The sequence below is a fragment of the Castor canadensis genome, chromosome 16, assembly GCF_047511655.1.
Source record: "Castor canadensis chromosome 16, mCasCan1.hap1v2, whole genome shotgun sequence".
Lineage (NCBI taxonomy): Eukaryota > Metazoa > Chordata > Mammalia > Rodentia > Castoridae > Castor > Castor canadensis.
In genome coordinates, this window is record NC_133401.1 from 15,174,832 (window position 1) to 15,180,831 (window position 6,000).

General features: G+C 42.4%; 1 long non-coding RNA gene across 1 annotated transcript in view; it reads left to right on the plus strand.

Annotated features, from left to right (window-relative positions):
* Positions 1 to 5,322, plus strand: part of LOC141417970 (uncharacterized) — a 30,917-nt gene extending 25,595 nt beyond the window's left edge. Inside the window, exon 3 of the long non-coding RNA XR_012442580.1 lies at positions 5,208 to 5,322. This is a non-coding gene — a long non-coding RNA (uncharacterized lncRNA). The remainder of the gene's footprint in view (positions 1 to 5,207) is intronic.
* The last annotated feature ends 678 nt before the right edge of the window (positions 5,323 to 6,000 follow it).

The window sequence follows — 6,000 nt, forward strand, 5'->3', positions numbered from 1 at the left end:
TTATACCTTTTTGAAGAGTAATATATAGCTGTTTGGTTTTTTTGTGGTACTGGAGTTTGAACTCAGGGCTTACACCTTGACTCACTCCGCCAGTCCTTTTTTTGTGATGGATTGTTTTCAGGACAGGGTCTCTCGAACCATTTGCCCAGGCTGGCTTCGAACCATGATTCTCCTGCTCTCTGCCTCTTGAGTTGGTAGGATTATAGGCGTGAGCCACCTCAGGGCCTTGAGCTTGCTAGGCAGGTTCTCTACCACTTGTGCCATACCACCAGCCCTATATTTCCTAATGTTAAACCAGCCTTGATTTATTAAAATAACTCCATCTTTTCCCCTTGTGGTGCTGGGGATTGAATCCAGAGCCTTCCGCAAATACCACTGAGCTACATCCCCAGCCCAAATAACTCCAATTTGGATGTATTATTTCATTTTTTACTAAGACTTTTTTAAAGAGAAGTTTTAGGGTCACAGCAAGATTGAGCAGGAGTACTGAGAATTCCCATATACCTCCTGCCCTACACATGCCCAGCTTCTCCTGCTATCAGTTTCCTGTACCAGCGTGGTATATCTGTTATAATCAATGGATTTACACCAACATATAATTACCACCTAAAGTCCATAGTTTTAGGGTTTACTTTTGGTGTGTCCTATGGGTTTGTATAAATGTATACTGACATGGATCCACTATGACACCATCATATAGAGTAGTTTCACTGCTCTCAAAACCCTCTGCTCTGCCCATTCATACCTCTGTCTAACCCCTGGCAACCATTACTCTGTTTACTATTTCCATAGCTTTGTCTTTTCCAGAGTGTCACAAGGCATTCAGCCTTTTTAGATCGGTTTCTTTCAATTAATAATATGCATTTGCAATCCTTCCATGTTTTCTCATGGCTTGCTAGTGCACTGATTTTTCGTCACTAGAAGTCCAATGCGCTATCCATTGCGCCACAGAGCCACCTTAGTGCACTGATTTTTAATGTTGAATGACACTCCATTGAACTGTACACTCATGGTTCAAAGGGGTTTCACCATGGCCTTTCACCATCAATCTACTGTACTTTAACAGATTAACCCCCCACTCCTCTCTCCTTACCCCTCCCTTCTACCCTCCGTTATTTAATGGCTTTTGGTGCATTTCATTTGGCCTTCTTCTTACACAGATGCAATGTATTTTGATATTATTCATTGTCATTCTCTTTTCTCTTTCGTTAAAAAGGGATCACTTATAGAATTAACTAACACAATTTAAAAAAATCTGTTAATCGTACATCTGATTTAAAAATGTTTGCATTCGATCACCACAAAGTAGATTTACAAGCAATCATCAACTGCAGAAAACAGAAGAAATTTCTGTGTGATCCTAACAATGGTACCCTTTCATTTACCATAAGAAAATGAAATATTTTTACGAATGTTAAAACTATCAGGTTTACAATGGTGCAAAACACCAACAATTTAAGCAAAACTTTTTAATTTTTAAGAAAAAAAGTATGGTTTTCATTTTCTATTGTTGGCCCAAATTTTCTTAGAACCAAAACCTCCTGAGTCCCTTTCAGTGTCATCCAACACCTGAACTTTTATTTCTGGATAAAAACTCCATTCGCAAATGAGCTGAGCAATTTGATCACCCTTTTTCACTTCAAATTTCTCTTTGCCAAAATTAAGCAGTACAACACCAACATTTCCTGTACAATCTTCATCTATGACACCAGCTCCTACATCTATGAAGTGGTTTGTAGCCAAGCCAGAACGTGGAGTTATTCTTCCACAGTACCCAGAAGGAAGATCTGAAGGTCCGTTTTCACAAAGGCTTTCTCCATAGGTGGTACTGTGCAATCACAGGCACTGGTGCAGTGGGCACTGCCATGCTTCCTTCCCTGCACTCTGGTCCCCAGGGCCCCCAAGCCATGGAACAGCATCTTGGTGTCGCACCTAAGGCCAAGCTCCAGTGCTATTATTCTCTTTTCCTCTCTTCCATCTTCCCCTACTCCCTTCAAACAGTCCCACTATTACAAATATGTTCTCTCTACATATGATCATGTGTATTTATGCATATGTTTACCCTTTAGGTCTAGCTTCTACCTATGAGAGAAAACATGCGACTCTGTCCTTCTGAATCTGGCTTATTTTGCTTAACACAATGTTCTCCAGTTCCACACATTTACCTACAAATGACCTAATTTCATTCTTCTTTATGGCTGAATAATACTGCACTGTGTAAATACACCACATTTTTTTTACTCCACTCATCAGTTGTGGGGCATCTGGGGCGTTCCTATAGCTTGGCTATTGTGAACAGTGCTGCAGTAAACAAGAGTGGGCAAGTGTCTCTATTGCAACCCAACTTACATTCCTTCAGATATATGCCCAGGAGTGGTACTGCTGGATTATATGGTAGAAAAATACTTTTAATTCTACTTTCACTTATTCATTCCTTGATGCTCTTCATTTTTTAATGCTGATCAGAGTTTCTGACCTAGATAATTTTCCTTCTTTCTAAAGAACATTTTTTTTGTTAACAAATTATCTCAATTTTTCTTGTCTCAGAAAATTTTTACTTCTCTAGTTTCAGATAATAATTTTACTAGGTATAGAATTCTAAGTTGGTTGTTTTTTCTCTTAACTGTTTAAATATTCAACTCCAATCTTTTTTGCTTCCATGGTTTTTGAGAAATTAGATATAACGCTTGTCTTTGCACTTATACGGGTTAGGCTTTTCTCCCAGGATTTTTTTCTTTCCTATAGTTTGAATAAACTATGCCTCTGTGTAACTTTTTCTTTTGGCATATTTTGTGTTTGGTGTATTCTGTGCTTCCTAAACCCAGGGTTCTTTTTGTGACATTAATTTGGAGAAAATTCTCAGCCATTACTGTTTCAAATATTTCTTCTGCTCTTTTTTTCCCTTCTTCTTCTGGTTTCCATTACACCTTTTGTAGTATCTACAGGTTTCTGTATATTCTGCTGTTTGGATATTCTTTTTCATTTCTTTTTAAAATTCAGTCTCTTTTCTCTTTGATTTTCAGTATCGGAAGTTTCTATGAGTTTCTCTCCAGCTCAGAAATTCCTTCCTCAGTTATAGCCAGTCTACTAATAAGCTCATCAAAGACATTTTATCTGTTACAGTGTTTTTGGCTATTAGACTTTTTTGGCTCTTTATCTATAGAATCTTAGCATATTAATCACTGTTATTCTAAATTCTTGATCAGATAATTCTAACATTTTGCCATACCTGAGTCTAGTTCTGAGGTTTGCTATGTTTCTTCAAACTTTTTTTTTTTTCATTTTAGTATAATGTGTAAGCTTTTCTTGATACCTGGGTAAAGGAAGAACTATAAACAGACCTTTAGATATGGGATGGTGAGGGGGAAGGGAAAGTGTTCTGAACTCCTCTGACTTGGGCACAATCCTTTAGTGAGCCTGTACCTCTTGATTCTGAACCTCACAAGTGCTTCTCCATCTGCCCACCTCACTGAGGTGGGAATTATTGGCTACAGTGGGCTGGAATTGTGTATTTCCCTTCTTTTATGTGGAAGAACAGAGCTGGCTGGCATTGGGCCTCTTCCTTTTCCCAGGACAACTAGGATCTGATAAAACCCCAGCAGGTTAGGCTCTAGTTAAACAGTTTCTGCTGAGGGAAGAACTTAACAGAACGTTCTGGTGTTTTTCAAGATGGTTCCTTTTCCCCTCCCTCTGCCAGAGTCTGAGGGGATTTTCTTCTCACACTTTGTTACAGTGATTGTCTTAACCTATTTTCTTTTCTGGTGCCATAACAGAAGTACTACAGAACTAGTAAATTATAAAAAATAGAAGTTAGAAGTTTGGCAATTTCTAGAGATATTTTTGGTTATATATATTGGGGGGGGGTATGCATGCTATTGCCAGTTAGTGTATAGTTGCGTAGTTCCCTATGAAAAAGCCAAGAGTTTCTGTATTATTATATTCAGATACTCAAAAGAAGGAATGAAACGGGGACTAGGGGACCAGTAGAGCAACAACAACAACAACCAAATTATAAAATGGTTAAGCTGATAGCCAATCACATCAATTACACTAAATGTATGTGGTCAGCCAGGCACAGTGGTACATGACTATAATCCCAGCACTAAGGAGTTTGAGGCCAGCCCAGGCTCCATATGGAGATCCAAAACCAGGCCGTGTACTGGTGGCTCACTCTGTAATCCTAGCTACTCAGGAGGCAGAGATCAGGAGGATCACTGTTTGAAGCTAGCCTCGGTAAACAGTTCATGAGACCCTATCTAGAAAAACCCATCACACACACACACACACACACAAAAGGCTGGTGGAGTGGTTCAAGGTGTAGGCTCTGAGTTCAAGCCCCAGTACCACAAAATAAACAAAACAAAAAGGTATGGTTAGCTTCACAAATAGTAAGTCAGAGACTGTCAGAATGAATTTCTAAAATAGGCCCAAATGAATATTTATAAGAAACAAACTAGACAAGGTTAAAAGTAAAAGGATGGGAATAGATCTGTAAGGCGAATAATAACCAAAAGAAAGCTGGAGTGGCTATTTTAATATCAAGGAAATACACTTCAGAATAAAGAGATATCAGAGATAAAGAAGGGTACTACATAATGATATAGAACAATACTGATCATGCATATATCTCACAAAAGAACTTCAAACTTAGCCTTGCCTTCAGAACCCATTTTTTGAAGCGCTGGGATTTGAACTCAAGGCCTCTTGCTGCAAGGCCTCTCAAGTCACGCTCCCAGCCCTAACTGGGTTTTTATTTTTTTGCAACAGGATCGCCCCATGTAACCAAGGCTGTCCAGGAACTAGTGATCCCCCTGCTTCTGCCTCCCCAGGGCTGGGATTGCAGCTGCGCACTGCCGTGTCTGGCTGCAATTCTTCCTAAATAACCGGAAGGAGAAAAGGTTAAGGGAAAGGTGTTAGGGAAACGCCGCACATCGCACACAAAGGAGGCTCACGAGAGGTATCTCATGTCCAAAAGTTTAATAAGCAGGCTGGCTGGCCGAGAAAAAATGGCGGAGCAGCTTCTCTTGGTGGGTCTGGCCTTAAGTAGCATTTGGGAGAAAGCAAGGGCTAGGGACAGGCAAAGGGAGGAGGCAGGAGATAAGGGACAGTGGGACTTTGTTCTGCAAGGGATGAGACCAGCTGCGGCTCAGGCTGCAGAATGGTGGCAAGGGGCAGTTCTTATCAAAAGGTATCTTCTGTTTCTCCAGCAGTCACAAGTCCATCTCGGCCCTGTCACACACGCACAGTGTCACACGGCCAGAGCAACACGCCTGTATTTTACAAGCACTCACGAGGACACAGCACATGACCTACCACGAAAAGCAACCCCACCGGTCGCACAGTCGGCGTGACACATCCTTGGCTCTACCACACGCGTGATGCCCACTCACAACGCCTACGCCATGTCTGACACCGCCGTGGAAACGCACTCGGGTCCACGCCACACGCTTTACGGCACGCGGTGAGGAACACACCTGAGCCTGTCCTGCCCACCCGTTTCCCTCAAAGTCTTTTTCATACTTAGTCGCACCATCACCTTCCTCAGCGGTTCCTGTTGACTTTGTGGTTCTCCTTTCCCCCTCAACACACCCATGCCGCCACCTTGGCTCCTGGCCACGAGATGTGCTCATCCGCTGAGCCTGAGAACCAGCGGGACTGCTGCGGAGGGCCGCAGAGACTCACGGGCATTCGGACGCGGTGGCTTGTGGGAAATGTAGTTCACAGCCGGAAAGCGGCGACGACGGAAACCGACGCCTTCTGAAAGTTGTAGGCTGTGCTTGGAGCGTGCAGGCATCGCCACGTTCGCATCCAAAGAATGAGTAGCCAGCTGCAGACTTCCACCCAGAATCTCACCTTTAGGGACGAAGTCGTCTGCGTGGGGGTCTTTGGCTCTCAAGTGACCATCGCGGGTCATTAGGTGGGTGGTCTCTGTGATGACTCTCGAGGTGGCGCTGCGTGTGACTTTGTGACAGTTGTGAGGTGCAGCCAGTTTACTACTCG